General features: G+C 39.9%; 1 protein-coding gene across 3 annotated transcripts in view; it reads right to left on the reverse strand.

Moving 5' to 3' along the window:
- PLCB4 (phospholipase C beta 4) overlaps window positions 1-22,837 on the reverse strand; it is a 405,706-nt gene that overhangs the window by 253,711 nt on the left and 129,158 nt on the right. For all 3 annotated transcript variants that reach the window (XM_090286058.1, XM_090286056.1, XM_090286057.1), the window contains exon 2: window positions 15,548-15,607. The gene's annotated coding sequence lies outside the window, so the exon portion shown is untranslated. The remainder of the gene's footprint in view (window positions 1-15,547; window positions 15,608-22,837) is intronic.

Raw genomic sequence — 22,837 nt, forward strand, 5'->3', positions numbered from 1 at the left:
ACTACATGGCTGAGAAGAAGTCAAGTCTCTTCTAAGAGGTTTTATATGAAGCATGTCATCCTCCTACACAAGAGGTATGGTTGAATTTTCTCAACATTCTCCCTACACAAGACCCCAGAGATCTCATTCTCCTGTTACGGCTTCATGAAGCTTTCCTCCATGAGACAAGCTGCAGATTTCCATTAGGATAACTTATTTCTAACTTACGTGCACAGTAAGCAAAGGGAAGAAAACTAAGCTATCACCCAGCTCTCTCCTAACAAGAATCTCTCCCAATGATCTGACTAGACCAAGCCATGCAGGCAAGAAAGGCATCCACAGGTGACATAAATATTCTGATTAAATGATGCATCCCAATTTGGGAATAAAGAACCACTTCTTGTAAATAAATGGACTTGGAATTCCTTTTCAGATTGTTATTTTCTGATTTGTGAGTATAGGCAAAGTCTATTACGAATATAAAATATAACAGGCCACAGAACTTTTATAGTCTATTATAAATATAAAATATAATAGGCCACAGAACTTTTATAGTCTATTACGAATATAAAATATAACAGGCCACAGAACTTTTATAGTCTATTATGAATATAAAATATAATAGGCCACAGAACTTTCACAACCAAATAATCCTGGTCTCAAAGCCATTCATCTGAAAGGGTGATTTCATCACTTCTTGAATCTGGGCTGGCCTACGACTTGCCCTGTTCTATAGAGTATGGCAGAAATGATGGTGAGTGCTCCTTCTCTCTCTCTCTCTCTCTCTCTCTCTGCCTCCATACTCAGTTACTGCTATGTGATCAGGACCAAACTAGCCTGCTGGAAGTTAAGAGACACGTGGAGGAGAGATGAGCCATATCAGCTAAGGCCACTCTAAATAAGCCAGCCATAAATATTCTCATCAGTTGACCAGAGACACACAGGTGAGCCTGATGGAGATCAACAGGACTTCCCAGACAAGGCCAGCCCAAATGTCAAACCACTAAATTATGAGCTAAATAACTGATTGTGTTTTTAAGCCACTAATTTTTTAACATTTATTTATTATTTTTCTATTACCGTTGTCCCACTTTTTCCCCCACTGCTCTCCCCCAGCCCTGCCCACCCCTTCTCCCACAGTCAATCCCCACCCCATTGACCATGTCCATGTAAACCATTATATTTGGGGGGAAGTCATTATGCAACAAAAGCTAAGTGATACAACTAAGGAAATAGTTTATTTCCCATTAGCAGTATACAGCTTCCCCTCCTACAGCCTTTCCTTATTCCTTGTGGCTCTAACCTTTGATCCACTTTTCTGGGTTACTTCCTTCATTATCTATTTTCTCCTTTACTCTCATGCTGCCTGTTACAAGCTGAATTGTGTTTCCCACAAATTTTATGTTAAAGCCATAACTCCCAGTGCTTTAAAATGTGACTGTATTTGAAGATAGAGCCTTTAAGAGATTATTAAATTAGAATGAGGCTCTTAGAGTGAGCCTTCATCCAATCTGACTGGTGTCCTGAGAAGAAGAGACACCAGGGATGTGTGTGCACAAAGAAAAGACCACATGAGGATACAGTGAGAAAGTGGTCATCTGCAAGCCAAGGAGAAAAGCCTTATGCAAAACCATAAAGTCAGAGATGTATCTTGTTCACTGCTTTCTTCCTGATATATGATAGACACTAACCATATGATGTAACAACGGAAAATTATAATAGGAAATTGTAACCTGCCCTACCATTCTTTTGACATTGTTTCTGCAAGTACTAACTCTGACTAATATGTAGCTTGTAAATGAACAGCATGTTTGTATAAAAATCTTAGGAATTAACTTCGAAAGATACAGACCCCGATATTTAAGCATCCCAGCTTCAACCATGAATCCAGGATGATGTGAAGCCAGAATGACTAAACCAGGATGATGCACACTGGACCATCCCTTGCCTTATTGGAATGGACTGCACTAGTCTGCACATAGAGAACTTTGCAACCCCCTTCCTTGATTTCTTTATTTTGTTCTCCTCTCCCTTCTTCCAAAAGTCTCTGCCTCCACTGACAGATGGAGATGGGTTTTGTGACATGAGTCCCACATCTTCCAGGAGATGGGCTTTGTGTCATAAGCCCCCCATCATCTAGGTGGCCAACACCTGCAAATAAACCACTTTCCTTTACATCAGCACCTGCCTCTCGAGTATTGGCTTTCATAGCAGCAGGCAGCTGGGACCTGTTTTGGCTTAGTTTTTTGGCAACCCAGATGGGACAATGTAGACCCTGGTAAGGCCAAGAGGGCCCAGGGTGGGGGTTGTAGCTGCTTGTGGCAGGCTGACCCCATGACGGGGATTGCAGGAATTACTGGTTAGTGTGAGATAATGTCTTTGCTGTTTGGGATTTTGTATAGCTGTGGTTCTGGTTGGTATGAGATATTGTATCCACCATTTGAACTTCATGCATTTGGACCTCATCAGGGTAATTTGTGGTACTGGTTGGTATAAGATAAGATTCTAAGGCTAGTGTCCCAGTCCCTCCTTGAAACACTGTCTTTCCTTTAGATTTCATTTTTGCTTCTGTTTTGAAATGGAGCAACTCAGTTTTGATTCCATCAGCAAGTCTGTTAGGTAGACAGTAAAACTCAGAAAGAAAAACAATGAGTCTGAATCCTCCTTCTGGAGGCCCTCAAGCTGCAGTACTGAGAATAAACCATGCCAAGCCTGATATCTCCCCTGCCTCTTCTCTAGCCTTCTAAAAGTTGTCAGGGTCACTAGATAATGAAACAGCTCACTTTTGAGCACACTAAAGGAATGCAATAATTGTCAAGAATAAAAATGCGAGTGCATTTCCCAACAGGGAAGAAAACTGTTTCTGAAAGTTATGAAATGTATTCATAAAATTGTCAATCTAAAAGAATGTTAATTACTTACTAGTAGTTGAACACAAACACGCACATATGATATATGTGTTATGTATGTTTAGATATACAACATGTAATAGATACATGGCCCTGGCTGGTTTAGCTCAGTGGATTGAGCGTCGGCCTGCGAGCTAAGTGTCGCTGGTTCGATCTTCCAGTCAGGGCACATCAGAGAAGGAAAACTCTGACTCCAAAAAACCTCCGCTGCCTTGCGGCATACCTCTTCAGGGGAAAGGCTAAGGGAGTAAACCCCGACAGAAAATCCGGAGCCGGAGTCCCTAAGGCGGTTTGACGTTGTAGTCAACACCGGCAACTCCTGCGGCGCACCTGAAGCCAAGCTGTATTGACTCCGTCTTTCCCTTGGATCCTTCAGCTGCGAAGAGAGGGGGGGTCTGCTGTATGGGCAACAGCAGACCCTCCATATCACCCTGCCCAGGCTCTGTAGCTTCAACACGGGAGGAGACAGATACCGTGTCACTCCCGGGTCGGACTGCACAGCCATTCTCGGCGGTGCAGATGGACTCTTGGGAGGCTACACCATCGTCTCTCGAGACGGACGGCTGCCGCCGACGACGACGACGACGACGACGACGAGTTGTCACTAAAAATTCTACTTAAGTTGGGGAAAAATATATAGTTTTGGTAATAAAAGGTGCAAATCATGGAACTGAAAATGGGTTGGTTATTTCTGGATAAGATAAAAGGGAAAACTAAAAAGGACTAAGAAAGTTGTAGAGGGTCTGTGTAAGTCAAAGAGAGTCTGTACAAGTTGAAGAAGGATTATGTATGGGAAAGGATCAAAATGAGAAGGAATTGAGAAAGTGAAAAAAAAAAGAAAAATGTGGACAGATGACATGAAGCTGGGACATGAAGCCAGGATGATGCACACTGGGCCATCACTTGCCTTATCGGAATGGACTGTGCTAGTCTGCACACAGAGAACTCTGCAACTCTCTCCCTTGATTTCTTTGTTCTGTCCCCTTCTCCCTCCTTATAAAAGCCATTGAGAGGTAGAGTTAGGCTTTGTGGCATGAGTCTCCCATCTTCCAGGAGATGGGCTTTGAGACACGAGTCCCCCATCTTCCAGATGGCCAGCATCTGCAAATAAACCACTTTCCTTTACATCAGCACCTGCCTCTCGAGTATTGGCTTTTGTAGCAGCAGGCAGCTGGACCTGCCTTCAGTTACAATGACACCTTGTTCTTGGACTTCCAGCTTCCAGAACTGCAGGAAAATAAATTTTTATTGTTCAAATCACATAGTCTCTGATATTTTGTTATAGTAGCTGACTAATACACTCCCTGTGGAAAAAATATGCAATAAGCTTCCCAGCTTTTTTCTCTAATAATCACCCGATCATTTCTTTCTTAATCTTCAAAAACATTTTAAACACAAAGAATTCATATCTGTTGTAAATAAAATTTTTAGTGTATTACAGACACCAAATAAAGTAAAAAAATAAGCTAAACTCTTTAAGGGAAAAACATAAAATAAAATAAAGACATAAAACTTCCACATCCAGTGTCATCCTGAGAGGGAATCCCTGTTAGCATTTACAATGTTTCCTTGCAATGTATACTTAGGTCCTGGTCTTCCCCACCAAATGGTAACCTCCCTGAAAGGTCATGAGCACATGCAGGGACAAACGCCCCTTTGCTGGTTACACAGCATCCTAAAACCTTTCCTTTGTTTGCAGACTTTCTGAGTCTTTTTTAGTGGCTGAAATGGCTGATAGCACCATCATAAAAGATCTAAAAGCATACGTCCAAGTAGAGAAGCTCCTTGCTGCACCTGTTTCATGGGATTTTACTGTTGCTGGTCCTGGTGCTCCCATTGGGAAACAGAGTCTCACGGTGAATGCACTAGACAGCATGCCATAACCTGCAAATCCTGGCAAAGGAACAACCATTCAGCACCACCTCTTTGATATATTTAGTAAAAAAAAAAACTGGCTATTGTTAAATGAGCACTTATTATGTATTAGGCACTCTCTAAGAGCATGGGGTTTGTGTTGGTGGTATTGGTGGTTCATTTGTTTGTTTTCATCAGATCAGAATTATATCCTCACAGTAATTCTCTGAGCTCCTGCCAAACCCTGAAGGCCAAGCTATTCTGACCACAGTCATAGGTCAGTTTCAGCTGGTCTCTGAGTCAGGCCTGGAAACATCTGTTGCCCCTTTTAGATCTGCTGCTCAGAGTTCTCTCAGGCAGGGCTCCCATCATGCTCTCTACCCAGGGTGGTCTCTGCTCCAGCCCTGATTAAGGAGCCCTAATCCATATGCCCCCTCCAAACTTCTAACCTAGCTGGCAACATAAGGAAAGCACCTGTCTTGCCTGCAGGAGGCCCTGTATGGGCCCAGAAGTGACCTCCTGCACTCCTGGAAATGGCCCTGGGTCTTCTCATCTAACCAGTTTCTTCTTACCTTGCTTAATCTAATCCAAGTAGTTCTTCCCATATGATTATTTTGGCTTTTCACTCACTGTTCATGTTTAATACAAATACATACAAAAACACACATATGTAGCTCCTGCTAACTCTATTCTAATGATGGTTAGGAGGAAAACATGTGTTTCTTCTTATTGTTCAGGGGTCTGGGAGTTAAAGCAGCTTTCTCCCTGCCTCACCCCCAACCCGGGGCAATCTTCCAGCTTCTATTAGATGGGGACTTTGAGGGTCCTCTGGAAATGCTTCAAGAGCAGTTGCTGAGGGTTCACAGATAGGAGTTATTCCAAAAGGAAAGTCCCACAGAGTCCCTGCTTCTCTCAATGGAACAGGCCGGAGGGTGGACACACCAGAGACAGGTGTGACTCATGCCAGCAGCTGGTCGCGGCACAACCGCCTGCCCTCTCCTTGCGCTGCCTGACCACCTCCTGGCTTCTTCCTGATTCTGATGCCTATGTCACAGCTTTCCTGTACATAAGAGAGGATTTTAGAAAATTGTCTCTATGATTGGAGACAATGACTAAGACAACTGAATGTATGCACAGACCAGGGAACGGTATCTGCTATTGCAGCAAATGGGAAGATAGCAGTTGTTCTGTTCTGAAAAGCTCCCTTGGAATCCTAACAACCATCTTTAACCCAAAAGCCTGTGCAGTTATGAACTCAGGCTTTGCTTTGAATACCACCAGCAAAGTTTTTAACCCACACGCCTAGGAGTGACCTTCAGTGAGAAAAGCCTTTGGATTCCAGTGCACCTGTAAGAAATCCCAATACAACTATATGACTATTTCCTGTGTCGCTGCTTTCTCCTGAGGGTCAACTCCACAGTTCAAGAAGCACTACAGGACAAAAAGATAATAAAAGCAAAAGGAGGAGGAGCCCTAAATAGGCAAAACCATATTGGAAAAGAAGAAGACCCATATTTCATGATTTCAAAACTTTCTTCAGAGACACGGGAATATGAACAACGTGGCAGTGGCACAGGACAGGCATAAAGAGCATGAAACACAATTGAAAGTCAAGAAATAAATTGATAAATCATGGTCATTTTACAAGAATGCCAAGATCATTCCCTGGGGAAAAAATTATTTCTATAATAAATGGTGCTTGGACAATTGGATAAACACATGCAAAACGATGAAGTTGGACCCTGGCTGGTGTGGTTCAGTGGACTGAGCGCTGGACTGTGAACTGAAAGGTTGCTGGTTCAATTCCCAGTCAGGGCACATGCCTGGGTTGCAGGCCAGGTCCCCAGCTGGGAGCATGTGAGAGGCAACCGAATGAAGTTTCTCTCACACATCAATGTTTCTCTACCTCTCTTTCTCCCTCCCTTCTATTTCCTCTGAAAATAAATAAATAAAATCTTTTAAAAAAAACTGAAGTTGGACCCCTACTTCAAATCATATGCAAAAATTAATGCCAAATGGATCAATGACATAGATATTGGAGCTTAAACCCACAAAACCCTAGAAGGAAACACAGGGTAAATCTTCATACCTTGGGTTTGGTAAATGATGATGAAAGCAAGAGCAACAATAACAAAAATGTACATAAATTCAACATCATCAAAATTAAAAACTTTTGTGCATTAAAAGACACTGTCCAAAAAGTGCAAAGAAACTAACAGAATGGGAGAAAGTATCCACAAGTCATATGTCTGATAAAAATCAAGTATCCAAAATATACAAGGTACTTTCACAATTTAACACAAAAAGGCAATCGAGCCACTTTGAAAAAATAGGAAAGGGACTTAAGCATACATTACAGCAAAGAAAGTATACAAATGTCCATAACCACATGCAAAGGTACGCCAGATCCTTAGTCATCAGGAAATGCAAATCAAAACCATATGTGATACCATTTCACACCCAGTAGGAAGGCTACAATAAAAAGAAAAGAAAAATAAGTGCTAGCCAGAATGTGGAGAAATTGTAACTTTCACACATTGCTGGTGGGAATGAAAAATGGTGCAGCTACTACGGAAAACAGTTTTGCAATTCTTCAAAAAAGTTAAACATAGAATTACTATATAGCCCAGCAACTCCATTCCTAGGTATATACCCAAAACAAATGAAAAGGACTCAAATACATGTTCACAGCAGCACTAGTCATAATAGCCAAAAGATGGAAACGGCCCAAATGTCCATTAATGATTGAATGAATGAAGAAATTGTGGGATAAACAGACAATGGACATTATTATTCAGCTATACAAAGAAATGAAGTACTGAAATGTGCTATAACATGGGTGAATCTTAAAAACATTATGCCTAATGAAAGAAGCCAGACACAAAAGGCCACATGTATGATTCCATTTATATGAAATAGTCCAATTAAGTAAATCCATAGAGACAGAGAGCAGACTGGAAGTTCCCAGGGGCTGGGGATGGGGAAAGGGGGAGCAACTGCTAAACAAGCTTGGGATTTTCTCTGGGGGAGATGAAAATATTCTGGAACTAGACAGAGGTGGTGGTTGCACAAGACTGTAAATGCACATTGTTCGTTTTAAATGGTTAACTTTTATGAGAATTTCACTTCAATTTTTTTTTAAAGCAGACATTAGGAGAAAAGATGCAGCAGGCAAAGCTGCCTGGGTTTTTAAGTAAGATTGGAGCCCCGGGAATAGCAGAAACGAGCAGGGGAGGCACGGAGGCTGGTGAACGTGGCTGGAGGGGAGAAGCAGGAGTAGCGCGAATGCTTGAACAGGGACGTTCCTCCTAACAGAAGAGCCTCATCTGTTAGGCGAGGGTCCTCAAGAATGTCACTTTGTAATGTCCTAAGGGGCAGAGCATTCTAGGTAAGGAGAAAGTCCTTAAAGTGAGGGCTCCGTGGTTCCTGGAGTCGCCCACCAGTCCTTTGCAGACCCTTTACTGCTCTACAATTGTACAGAAAAAGGGGCAGAAGGCTACAGAGGTGAAGAAAGAGGCAAGTTAACTAGAAATTAGTTCTGAGCCTCATGAACATCCACAGGAAAGGAAAATGGGAGTGAACATACTGAGTATTTACAACAAGACAGGTCCTAACTGTGCACCATCTCCTTGTAAATACTTCCAAACACCAAAGAAACAGCTGATGAATCCTGTACTCCTATTCCCTATGGGAAAACCCAAAAGTCACTAGGGGCATCATCGCTTTTTCAGGAAACTTCTAATTGCTGGAGGGAAGTGGGTTTGACTTGTATTTTTCTATTAGCTCAGTAAGGTCTCTTTAACATATCTCCAAAGAGAAAACAGCCAAAGTCTAGACTGCTGTGTTATTATTCGAGGGGTATGGAAACTCTACGGTTCCATCAGTGTCTCGCTGCTTATTTATGCCTATTGCCTTCTGCCAGGTCCCGAAATGCTCGCTGTAAGTCCACGTGTTCTCCGGCCATAAGGGAAGGGTCAGTGGACCATGTCAGCGCTTTCACTCGCACCGGCACCGGAGTCCTTCTCAAACTGCTCTCGTCCTGCTTTTGTGACACCCAATGCTCCCCAAAGGCCACACAATATGGCAAGGAATGACACAGCAGATCTGCGAGGTGGTTATGGCCCAAGGTCACTGGTTCGTTTCTCTCTTGGGGCGGGTAATTCTGGCCTCAGGCCTCAGCAAGGTGCCCCTGTCCACCTGAGGACAGGGAGGACAAGGTGCCTGCTCCTCTTTCCATTGCCAAAAAATAGGGAAGAACTTTTCAAATGCAACAATTTCCACTGGCTTTCGACATCTACTGATAAATAAAAATAAAATAAACGGAGAGCTGAATTGAACTTGTTTATTTTTTTTCCTCCCTCTTACAGAAACAGACCAAATAAAGCAAACATTTCCGCTGCGGGATGAAAAAAATCCCTATTTTAGGTCTGGAAAAGATTCAGGATGCCCAATTCAAAATGGGAGAGTATGGAACATGAGGGGATAAAAATTCTGTCTTTGGAATAAGAAGTTCCTGCTGTCACAACCACAAGAGCCCTTGGGAAATGACACACACAGTCACTCTAATGCCATAATGACTTCAACAGCAGCATACTCACCAGCTACATGTGAAAGGCCCCGGTGAAGAAACTAAGAAATATAAGAGCAGCAGCTAAAATGTTCTATATTGGACTATTAGTCCTTTGCTAGTTTTTTCAAATCTTTTGGGAAACAAGCAGGAAAAAATAACATCACTAATACAAACTTTTAAAAGTTTGTGTTGAAACATTTTTTGGACTAAAAAATAGCACAAGACTTAAGCATCTGCTAGAGTAGAAAGCTGACATTTATCCCTCGATATATCTCATAAAAATTTTATGATTAATGCTTTCTTTCTTTAACATTTTATTTTAAAAATAAAATTAATTTTTTTTCACAGTGAACAAACCATATTCCCACCACTTTGCTTTTTTGAATATCTGACACTTTACCCATCCCTTTGTCTATCCATCAGCTCTTTTAAAAATGTATTTTATAGCAAATAAGTTGCAGAATTCAATACACGTCATCTCTAAACTCTTCTGCTGCTGGCACTTTAATCTTTTCTAGTTGACTCTGCAAGAGAAAAGATGGAAAGAAAAGCAAGTGAAAGCCCATTAAGCACCTCGTTTCAGGGCCCAACCTGAGGCAAAGACAGGATTCTGACAAAGGGTGAAGACCTTCCTATAAAAACCCGAAGAGAAGGATTTGGTAGAATGCTGCCTCAGCTACTATTAGAAAAATTATCTTTCAAAAGTCCTGGTGTTGATCCCACTTCCTTCCTCCCTCCTTCTAATCACCTTGGGAAAAGAAGCTCAGCTGGCCATGGAGACCAGGAAGCAAAACAACAGAGAACCACCCTAGAAATGGAAAGACTGAGAAAAACCACAAGGTGTCCAAGGTGGAGAATTTTCTCTTCTGAGCAGGACACCCTTAAATGGTAAATCTGTTCTCTTTTGGTAAGAGGTGTAATGGGTTGAAAAATTCTTCCCTTCCTTTATTTTTGCTCTTTTTTTCCTCTCATCTCTCAATTCTTCCACAAATCAAGAGAGGAGAACATTTGAGGCTGAGGTGCACTCACCACTTGAGAATGCTCTAATAGTAAAGAGCAAGTGAAGATAATGAACAATGGGTGAAGGCCAGGGTGCTCATTCACTGTCTAAGCACGGGATTACATTTCCTTATGGCTGCCCAGTCTAGCAAGAAGGGAGAGTCATTGTGCACAAGTGCATCCAAGAAAGAATGGTAGGTTCTTGCTAGAGCATTCACCAAATGGCTAAAGGGGACGAGAGACATATAGCAGTGGCACTGGAGACGGTCCCTGTGGCAGATGGTATTTCCTACATTTGCTTCACACAATGTGACTTTAACATTCCTTCCACTGAGGTGAACTTTAAGCATCCTCCCCTTGAAACCAGGCAGGCTGGTGACTCACTTGTAACTAAATAACACAATGGAAATGATGCAGCAGGACTTCCAAGGTCAAGCCATAAATGATGCTGCTCCCACCTTGTTGTCTGGAATAACCACGCTGGAGCCACAAAAGCAGTCCAACTGCCCTGAAGCTGCCATACTGTGAGGAAGCCCGCAGTGGCCCATGAAGAGAGACCTTATAGAGAAATCCTGAGACTATGTGAAGAGAAAGAGAGTGGAGCCAGCCGTCAGCTGCTCTAGCCTTGTGCTCTTTCAGCCTCAGATCCCATCTGAATGCCACTGCACAGGAGACCCCAGGCCAGAACTGCTCAACAGAGAGCTTCCCAAATGCCTGACCCACAGTAAAAGTGAAAGGTGAAAAGGTGAGTGCTGTTGTTTCAAGCCACTACATTTTGGAGTGATTTCCTACACAAGAATAAATAACTGAAACAGGTCCCAATATATAATTGGATATGATGATACTCCACTTCATACACTACAAAATCCAAGTCTTTGAACTTGGTATCAATCTAGCTACTAACTACCTTTCATATTGTGGATTTCCCACTCCATGCAAGTACCTCAACTTTTCTAGAACCTTCTCCCCCAACGCACATTATATATAGATATTATTTTCTACTGCCTAAGATGCCCTCCTCTCCTCTTTAAAATCTTCCTACATTATACCCTTCATGGAAGACCCATTTTCTTCCAAAAAGTGATCCCAGAATTCTGCTCTCCTGAAGGTTACCAGTGACATCTCAGCTGCCAAACCCAATCATTTTAATCATAACTCATGCGTTGAGTATTAAGTTCAGAATGCAAGCAGTAGTGGCTCATCAAGGACAGGTGAGCTCACTTTCTTTGAACAGCAGTGCCGCCTCATTTCTTTACTAGGTAGAGTCCAGTCACCAAGCTGGGAGATTCAGGAGTGCTGACAAAAAGTCTTACTTCAAGGAAGCAAACCTCTCACCAGAGATTCTGTATAACATTCTGACATTGCATTGCCCAGTATGGCGCAACTAGCCAAGTGTGGCTTCTGAGCACTTGAAATATAGTTAATCTGAATTGGGATCAGTTGCAAATATGAATATACACCAAAAAAAGTATAAGAGGAAAAAATGTAAAATCTTATTAATAATGTTGAAATGATAATACTTAGGTATGCTCAGCTAAATATACTGTTACCATTAATTTCAACTGTGATCTTGGACTTCCCAGACTCCAGCTCAGGATACTATAGCAACCTACTTCTTTTTACCTTTTTAATGAGACTACAAGAAAATTTTAAATTGCACATGTTGTTCACATGATATTTCTATAAGACTACACTTCTATACTGAACTGAAAGTGCCCAAGGAAATACCATATGTTTCCCTTAAAAGTTTGTGAAAAGGAAATACTTTCGAAGGCAAAGGGAAAATATTAGAAAATAAAATTTTAAAGTACTGTTAATAATGAGAATAAAAAATAATAGAGTAAGCATATATGCCCAGAAATGTTTCTAGCATGAATAATTGCCAATCATAGAATCGAACAATACCCTTGCCTCTTTTTCAGGACACTGAAATAATTACCCAAGATGACATTTATTTAAAGAAATCTTTGAAATTTAAGATTTTATTTTTTACCTCTAATATATATAGAAATTCTATTCACTGAAAATTACCTACATGTCTCTCAAACTGCAATCACCTTAGGACTTAGATATTTGAAGCAGTAGCTCATTACCTTCTCAAGGGAAGAAAAATTTATATAGCTTCTGAGAGTGCTTAACTTGTACTGGGAAATGGTCTAAGCGATGAACACGTGCCTGTAGGGATGAGGAAATGACTGAAATGGCATGTGGCTAGGCAGAGCAGACACCCCAGTCCACTGGGTGTCTTCTAACTGTCCCGAATGCCTGTCTCCCAGCATTTGTATGCTTTGCTTCTAAGAGGTAGCACTGGCAAGTTTTTTTAAGAGGAACATCCTTCAACAATGAGGGCCGCTTCATCTGCAAATGCCAAGAATCAAAGGCTCCCAAGTTTACAGTCACTCTCCCAGCAGCCTACAGCCAATGACTGAAACAGAAATGGGAATACTCACTCCCTTGCCTTGAGCAGAAGAAGCAGACTCTCAGGAGCAATTATGCGCCAGAGCTCCCCCAGGGATCAGCCCAAGGCGGAGACTTTGCTCAAATCATCCCTCTGCTTGGATTTTCCCTCATTCCCTTTCTTTGCCCAACCCACTAGCTTCTCCTGGGAGCCCTGCCTTAATAAAACACTCAAGCAGAAATCCTCATCTCAGGTCTGCTTCTGAGGACCTCAACCCAAGACTCGCCATGCATGAATGGGCTCTAAGAAGACAGGAAGCCTAACTGTTGTTCCATGGATAAGAGCTACTAGAACACATCACAGCTTAAAATAACTGCACTATCCAGTTTAATAACAAGCACCTTTGCTCCTAATGATCATTGCAATAGCCCTAAACGTAGTTCTTAGATCTAGAAAAAAGATGCTAATGTTAGCACAACACATATTATCCCCAGGTGTGAGAATCATCAGGCCAGTATGTAAGGCTCCAAAGTAGAGGTAAAAAGAAAGAGAGGTCAACATTAAAGTTTGGTGAATGTCATGCCTGACAGTAACGTTATCAATTCTGTACATAATCAAAAACAATCCAAAAATTATTCAGAGAGAAAAAAAGCACCCCCAACATTAGATAAGTGTTTCAAGAGTAATGTATCTTCCAAATGGAAATACTACAGGAGATGTTATCAAGGGTTATTTTCTTCCTTTTCATGATTTGAAGACAGCCTTTGGTTTGACCAGATTAATAAATTCCTCTTTACCAAGAGTCATTCTGAAGTTAGAAATGTGAGGGTGAGGATAATACATCCTAAAATAGTCATTTTGTTTTCCATATAAATATTTTCTATTTTAGGAGTTTATTGCCTAACACATAAAAAGCTAAGTTGAGTGTAACATAAATAAACAAGCTCTAAAATATACCTTTGGCATTACAGAAATTAAAATATATTCTGAATGTCTATTGTAGATATGATAATTGTAAAAAAAATTGAAACTAATATACCATCTACTGTTGGAATCATGGGGAAATAAAGCAGGTGTTCAAGACACAACCAGAAAAGTTCAAGTTCTTTGGTCTAGATATTTCCAATATTGAGTATGAGAAGACATTACAAAAGAATCAAATTTCAGTTCAATATTTTTAAAAAAACCATCAAAATACAAAGTACCCAATGTAATGTTGCTAGAGTAGAATGATTTATTTTTAGGAGCAGATGAAGAGAAATACAGGGGAATTCTCTCTTTGGGAGGAGGCTAAACTAACACAAGGATCACAATCAAGAACCCGGTAACGTGTTGGGCACCAGGTCCAAACAAGTCCCAATAGCTATGAGGACTGAAGAGCAGCCCACACACTTTTAGCTGTCCTGGACCCAATCCACCCAAAGTCTTTGTAAAATCAAATACATGTCACTTATACCACTTAATACAGAGAAATTTCTTCATGGACTTAAAATATTTAACAAACAACTTCTAAGTGCGGGTTTTGATTTGTTTTTAGTGGGGACTCTTGACTCAAGTGTTTATTTTCACTCAGCATGCAATTCTTGATAGAAATTATTTATAATATAGCTGATGAAAAATGACCTATTTGTAAGGATAATACAACTATTATGCAGAGAAAGTGGGTAGTTCAGAAAAATGTAATAAAAAATAAAAAACTAAAAAGGAGATGTCATATCTGGTCTGATTTAAAGTTCCTAAAGAATTATTCAGCTCCCCACTCCACCCCTAATTCTGGTTCACCTGCTAAAACATGGTTTATGAATCATCCTAGGGGAACAGGAAAATAAAGTGCACTTGACTAAAAGTAAGTAGGAACATTCAATAATAAATTTACTTTCTTGATATTCTTGTGTCATCATTAAATACTGATCACTAAAAGAAATGTGATTCTTTCTGCTCCTTACAGAAAGGGCGGAAGAAAATCAGCCCCACACCCTGGCAGAAGATGATGGCATGTCTGACGTGATATACACATGGCAAAGAAAACAGCATTGATTTTAAATGCCTGGGACCTGGAGCTCACCTGTCGGGATGAACAGGGAAGTTTCTGGTTATCTTTTTCATGTGATCACTATAAAATGATTGCTTGTCCCTTGAAGTAAGAAATGATACATAGTCCAATTTATATGCTTACAATAGCAATTAGAAAATAGCCATTTGATTTAAGGGTCAGATAAGAACAAGCTCTCATATTGACTAGGATCCTGGCTCTCATAAAACATTGGCAAGTTAAAGTTTATAAATAAAACTTGCCCATCTAAAGATCTTTCTATTTCCCATTTTAGTATTTCTTCAAAGGTTTGTAAAATGGAACATTAGAGGGGCACTAGAAGAATTTATTTACATCATTTCATAGTTCCCACAAAATGGAGGGTGGATTCTAGCTGACAATGAGCATAGTTGTGGTTTTTCATATCAATGAAAATATTCTCAAACTAATTTTGCACCAGATTGAAAACAAGTCACATATTTCTCCTCAGATAGAATTGCAGAGAATGGTAAAATAAATAATACCTGATGCTTACTTACTAAATGCAGGCAAGATTATCACAGATAATAAGTAGAAAATCTAGTAAAAGGTGAAGTGCCCAAGATTGGTAGAATGAATGAACCTGAATCTAAAAAACAAATGCCAGGGATCCAATGCTCCATCACATAAAAGAAAATGTCTATGAATCAGTTTTGAGAGGCATGTCACATGGGACATCAGCGTGAATGAAGGGATTCATTTTACATACTGAAAGTTCTAGAACCCCACAGCTAGCAAGTCTTTACCACAGCGTACAGAATACTCACCAGATAGCTCTGGACCAACTGCAAGTGATGTCTGCTTAGTCACGCTCACAGCGTCGGCCTCTGTGAAGAAGCAGACACAGGACAAAGAAAAATCAATGTAAAGAACTTTTAAATTTCATTGAAAGAAACAGCCCTTCATACTTCAAAATCAGAATCTATAATTTTTTAAACAGAAAGACACATTAATAAATTAGTGACATTAGTTTCTAAATGGATGATGAAGACACAGTCATTAAATCAGATATATTACTACTACACCCAGCCTGTAGAGTTTATACACCCTCTCTACTAAGCTGCTGATCTACAATTCAACTTCTTAACCTATCAAAACAATTAAGCAACACTTGAACAACATGGCTATCTAAATTCTTCAAAAATTAAATAGAATGAACTTTTCTGATTAACAGTAAAATGCCCTCAGATGCACTTTATAAGGAACAGTTTGCCCTTTCAAAGAAGAACAGTGTTGAAAAGGAAAGGTTTACAACAAATTGCCATCTATCGACAATCATTTTAATATGTATTTTTGTATTGTCTTTGTTAAGTTGCTTATGCAGATTCTGGATCTGACATTGCATTTATGGTTTAGATTTCAAGGTCTTTACAAGATGGGGTTGGGTTCAGGGAGTTCCAGGAGGTGTCAGAAGTACATCAAAGTAAGAGGAAGCCAATTTGCATGTGGAAAGGTAGGGGCAGAAAAAACAGTGACTGAAACATGGGAAAATTATGTCCGTAAAGTCTGAACTGGGTTTTCTGAAGGTCATCATCTATGTAAGGATATGTCTACAGTAAGATCCCAGGTAGAAGGTACATCCCCACATGGCAAGACAATGCTATTAAAAGGAAATAAGCGAACCTGGATCCATACAAATAGATACAGGAAAAAATTCTCAGGTCCAAGTATTAATTTTTTTAAACTCAAGTAGTATAGTAATACGTATACTATGACCCCACGGTGCTAAAATAGACATGAACACTGTTTTATGCAAAAACATGTGGATAACAAGAAACTCTTGGGTACGGTGGCTCTCAGATCTTGTATTCAAGGAACATCAAAGAGGGGCCTTTGCATTTTAACCTAACATTTAAATATTCTATAATATTTTACCATGAAACCCAGCACTTTTATAATTGAATTTGAAAACTAAAAAATCCAGTTCATCCCAAACTCTCTATAGAAAAAAATGTTCCATTTTAAATACACAAAATTAGAGAATATAAAGCATCACGTACACTTTACTGACTTGGTGAGTATTTACTAAGACTCAGGCTCTAAGCATAGATTGCATTATATTTATTTTAATCCACATAAAAACTCTGAAGTGTATGTACTGTGACTGTTCCCATTTTATAGAAAAGAAAAGTGAGAAGTTGGGTGAGTTTTCAAGATTCACACAGAGCTGGCATTCAAATCCAGGTATTCTGACCCATGTTTTGCTTCCATGGCATTTACCATATTTCCAATATTACATTTATATTTAACGATGTATTAATGTGAGACTGTGTACATTACACGAAGACAGGGATATTTTGTGTATTAAAAACCATTATGTGTATCACCAGCACTTAGCATAATGCCTAGCACCAAGTAAATGCTCAGTAAACCTTTGTGGATGGGATAAACAATTAAGTGGCCCCCAGAGCTGGGTCTTAAACTACACAACTGTTTTATGCCTCTTGGGGCTGTGAAACAAGCTGAGTTCCAAGAAAGCTTATTGATTAATGACCTTGCAATACCATGCTCCTTATTTTGAGAAACTACTTGTTGCCCTAGTCTTTCTGCAACTAAAGATTTAAAGATTGGACACACGTTTCCCCTTTTCTTCTCTAATTCGCTAGCGACTATCACACATAAAACTGACATACTTTCCCATAAACCTAATTCTGTGTATGATTAAAATATTGCAACATTTGGGAAAACCAATGTTGAAATACTCAACTACAGAGAAGTGAAGCAGCATAAAACTTGTCATGAACTATATAGCTACTGGCATATGGTAAGTAAATTAATGCAACTGACTTGATGTTGTAGTCATATTAGAATCAAGGCCTCAACCTACCTTTCCATTCTATTATTCCTCTAAGGGTTGAAGGGTATAAGTAGGGTCTTTGGTAAAGAGAGATTGGACGAGCGAGTATGAGTGTCTGTGTGACTGTGTGTAGGTGTCTGTGAATCTTTGTGAGTGTTTATGTGTCCCTGTGTGTGCATTTGGTCTTTCAAAAGAGGAAAGGTATTTTTTATGACATAGAAGAAAACCTAATAAATAGATAAAATCCCAAATCCCAAACCCTATTAGTGTTGGTATTAGCAAAATCTGTTTTCATTCAACAAGGGCGACAAGACTATTCAATGGGGAAAGATAGTCTACTTAACAAATAGTGCTGAGACAACTGGATAGTCACATGCGAAGGAATAAAGGTGGACTCTTACTTCACACTGTCCACAAAAATTAGCTCAAAATAAATAGATCATAGGTATAAATATAAGAACTAAATCTAAAAAAGGCTTAGGAGTAAATAGAACATAAAAGTACAGTTGACCTTTGAACAACAGTGGGGTTGGGGCACCAACCACCCACATAGTCAAAAATATGCATACAACTTAAGTTTGCCCTCCACATACACAGATTCCCAATTCTAGATAAAAAATACATTTGACCCTTGAAAAATTTGGGTCCTAAATCTGCATTGTTGAAGGGTCAACTGTAAATCATTGTGACCTTCGGTTAGGCAATGGTTTCACAGATATCACCCCAACAGCACAAACAAAAACAGAAAATAAAAAGTGGACTTCCATCAAATTAAAAAATTTGTGCTTCAAAGGTCAACATTAAGAAAGTAAAAACACAACCTGCAAAGTGGGATAAGTTTTTTTGCACATCATATACAGGCTCTGGCAAAAGTAGGTTTACAGTTGTGAGTACATGAAACGTGGAGTTTGTTCTCGTATTATTATTTACTAAGTATTGTATTATTTCCCATATGAACAAGTGTGAAACTACTTTTTCCCCACCCTGTATTTGATAATGGACTTATATCAAGAATATATTAAGAACTGTTACAACCCACCCTGGCTGGGTGGCTCAGTTGGCTGGAGCATTGTCCCATACACCAAAGGGTTATAAGTTCAATTCCCAGTCAGCACATATACCTGGGTTGCCAGCTTGATCCCCAGTGAGGGGTATACAGGAGGAAATTGATCGATGTTTCTCTCTCACATTGATGTTCCTCTTTCTCTCTCTCTCTCCCCACTTCCCTCCCTCCTCTCCTTCCCTTCATCTTTCTCTCTCTCTCTCTGTTCTTATCTCTCTCTCTGTTCCTATTACAACCCAACAATGAAAAGACAAATAACAGAATTTAAAAATGGGTAAATTATCTGACTAGACATTTTTCAAAAAAAGATATATAAATACATGAAGATATACCCAACCATTAAAGAAATGCAAGTCAAAACCGCATGAGATACTACTTCACACCCACTAGGATAACTATAATCAGAACGCAGATTATAAGAAGTGTTAATGAGAATTTGGAGAAATTAGAACCCCCATATGTTGCTCATGGGAATATAAAATGGTACAGCCACTTTAGAAAAGTCTGGCATTTACTCAAATGATTAAACATAGAATTTTCAAGATGGCCCAATAGTTCTATGCCTAGGTATGGACCCAAGAGAAAGAAAACTTATGCCCATACAAAAAATAAAAAATTATACGTACAATTTTCAGAGCAGCAGCCTTCCTAATAGCCAAAAAGTAGAAACAATCCCACTGTCTCTCAACTGCCGAAAGGATAAACAAAATGTGGTATATCCATGTAATGGAATATTATTAAGCAATAAAAAGAATGCAACACAAATATACGTAACAACATGAACTTTAAAAAATTATACTAAATGAAAGAAGCCAGTCACAAAAGTCCACCTATTATATGATTCCATGCATATGAAATGTCAAGAATGAGCAGATCCACAGAGGAGGAAGCAGATTAGTGGTTATGTAAGACCGGGGGAGCAGAGAAGATGGGCTGTGGCTACGCGTGGGTGTGCGAATTCTCGGGGTGATGAATATGTTTTGGAATTAGATTGTGCTAGTGGTCGTACAACCCTGTGAATACACTAGAAACCATTAAATCATACATTTTAAGTGGGTGAATTTTATGCATTGTAACTTACATTCCATTAATGAAGCAGTTTTTTAAGACTGCATTTCAGTGAGTTTCTCAGGAACATTAGTTGGCTTTTTTAAAAAAATGACACATCTATTCACATTCTACAATAAAACATAGTAAGTGGTGAATATTTTCATTTTTAAATAACTTAACTACTATAATTTTTCATGGTGCCTTGTGATGGGAAATACATGCCATTGTATTTTATCCTCACCAAAGAAGAGTATGTGCATAGACCTGCCTCAAAGCCATAAGAAAGTACCAACATCTCACTGCAAACCACCACTAAGGACAGATGCCACAGCGTTTGAGACACAGTCTTATTTCAAAGCAATGGGGAGCTTTAGCCAAGAGTGACGTTTTCATTTCTCAGCAGAGGAAGAACACCTACGAACATCTGAGGGTGACATTGCCAGGCTCTTTTTGTGAATCTACATATATATCGAACACAAAAGGACTAGCATTCAATGTCCTACTGAAGATATTTAACATTGAGATTTTATTTTCAAGTGAAGACTAACTGGACAAGACTGAACCAAAACAGAGATCATTTCACTCTGATCTACTACTGAACGTAAAAATCATTGTTTTGCAAACAAGCAAATTGTTAGAGAACAGTTATATCTGTGAGTTTGTGCAGCATAATGAACCTCCTCAAACCTTGGTGGCCTAAATAAACCAGTTATTTTGGTTCACATGGTGGTCTTAAGTTTGCAAAAATGGCAGGAGGACAGGGCCCAATGTACAAGATTTTTCAAGTCTCTGCTCTTTCCCACCCACTGTCAGCTCGAAGTATTCAGCAAAGCAAGTCATGTGGTCAAGCCCAGATTCAAAGGATGGAGAAAACAGTCCCATCTCCTGATGGAACATTGCGCACTGCAAAGGTGTAAATGCAGGGAGGCAGACTTTGTGGCCATTTTCACAATCTACCATAGCACTGCCTTCTGCAGCGGAACACGCTCCCACTGATGGTCCACGGGGAAATATTTTACAGTTCATTACAGTTCATTATTAATGGTGCAGTTTATATGTAAAATACAGGCATTTTACAATGGTACAGGGAAAGATAACATACACCGTGTGCACATTAGCAATTAACTTCTATTTATGGAAAATGGCATTATTTTTCTATTGAACTTAAGTATATCTCAATAAGTATAGTTATGGAGAGTTATTTACAAGAGCAATGTTATCATACTACCATAATTATTTACCAGATATATTTTATTTTTAAAAATATACTTAAATGGAAAGGATAAGTGATAAGTTCAGGTGGAAGATATATTTGACCAAATCTAGAAAAGTGGCTCATAGACAACCCAAGTTTAGAACCCAGTGGACTAGGACAATGCTTCTCAAACTTTACCATGCGTACAGATTTCACGTTAGGTGGATGAAATGCAGATTCTGTTTGAGACAGGTCTAAGGTGGGACTTTGAAGACTCCCACATCTCTAATTAGCTACCAGGTGGTGATGATGATGCTGGTTCCAGAGAAGCAAGCACAAGGGACAAAGACAAACATCTGGCAATCAGATAAAGCTGAGGGCAACCATTTACCAGCTGTGTGCTCTCAGGCAACTGACTTTACCTCTCTGAAACTGTCTCCTCATCTGTAAAGTGCAGGTGATATTAGAACCCATATCAGATGCCTGGGTCAGTGTTAAATGAGATAAGACACACAAGACATGCAGGACAGTACCAGCCATAAAGAAGGGCTCAATTCCCACTTTGTTCTCTTTCATAGTTAATGACTTCCGACGCAGCCCTTCAACGGAATTGAGGTTAAAAAAGATAAATGGCTGAGCCAAAAGTACATTATGTTATCCCAGATGGTACCCTGTCACAGCATTAAAAGTCATAGGACCTTAGAGTCACATTTCACCAATGTGATCACATTTGACATTTTAACATATGGTATGGATATGTTTATATCTCCTCAATGTCACTCAATGAATAATTATAGAGCAAATAATTATGTGTGCTAGACGCTGTTCTTGGCTCTGAGGATATGACAGTGAACAAAGCAAACATGACTCAGGGTCCTCACCAAGCCCATACCCTCCGCCTGTAGGTCAGGAGACTGGTACCACTGCTGGGTTCTCTGTCTAGAGTCTTACAAGGTCAAAATCAAGGTGCCTTCTAGCCTCCTTCCTTTCTGGAGACTCTGAGGAATTAATCTGCTTCCAAGCTCATGCAGGCTATTGGCCAATTTTACTTCCTTGTGGTCAAACACTCAAGGCTTAAGGACCTGTGCCCTTGCTGGCTGGCAGCTGGGGGCCACTCTCAGATCTTAGGTGTCACCCACACTCCTTATCACAAGCCCCCCACCATCCTCAAAGCCAGTGGTGGAGAATCCCCCTTGTATAAAATCCCTTTCTCTTTGAATCTCTCCGCTGATTCTTAGGGGCTTAGCTGATTAGGACAGGCCCACCAAAGATAACTTCTCATCCTTAAAATGAACTGTGGCAAGCAACATAACCTACTCACAGGAGTGACATACCATAAGTGACAGTGCTGGGACTATACAGAGCTTGTACACCAGGGGGCGGGAGTCTTGGAGCCATCTTTGAGTTCCACCTCGAATACCTAGTGATTGCTAGCATGCACTTGTCATCTGCATGTTTTTCCTTCCCAGGCTGGGATTCCAAATCTATACAAAATGCCACTCTCCTTTAACTTAAACTGAACCTTATGAAATGGATGTATAGAACACTGACATTCCAGAAGAAGGACAAAGAGGAGATGTAAAACAAGCATATATCTATTACCTATAAGGACAGAGTGGTTTTTTTAAAAGATTTTATTTATTTATTTTTAGAGACAGGGAAGGGAGGGAGAAAGGGAGTGTGATAAACATCAATATGTAGTTGCCCCTCATGCAACCCCAATTGGGGACCCCACCCGCAACCCAGGCATGTGCTCTGACTGAGAATTGAACTGGCGACCCTTTGGTTTGCAGGCCGGTGCTCAATCCACTGAGCCACACTAGCCAGGGCTCAAGTAAAGTGCTTTTAATGGCAAATACCCAACTAACGCCATGGGTTGAAAATTTTTAAATACATTATGTTTTCTAAATACATTATACATAAATACATTATGTTTTCTAAACTCAATCAAT

This window comes from Furipterus horrens, unplaced genomic scaffold (assembly GCF_987537825.1).
Source record: "Furipterus horrens unplaced genomic scaffold, mFurHor1.1.pri manual_scaffold_8, whole genome shotgun sequence".
NCBI classification, from domain to species: domain Eukaryota; kingdom Metazoa; phylum Chordata; class Mammalia; order Chiroptera; family Furipteridae; genus Furipterus; species Furipterus horrens.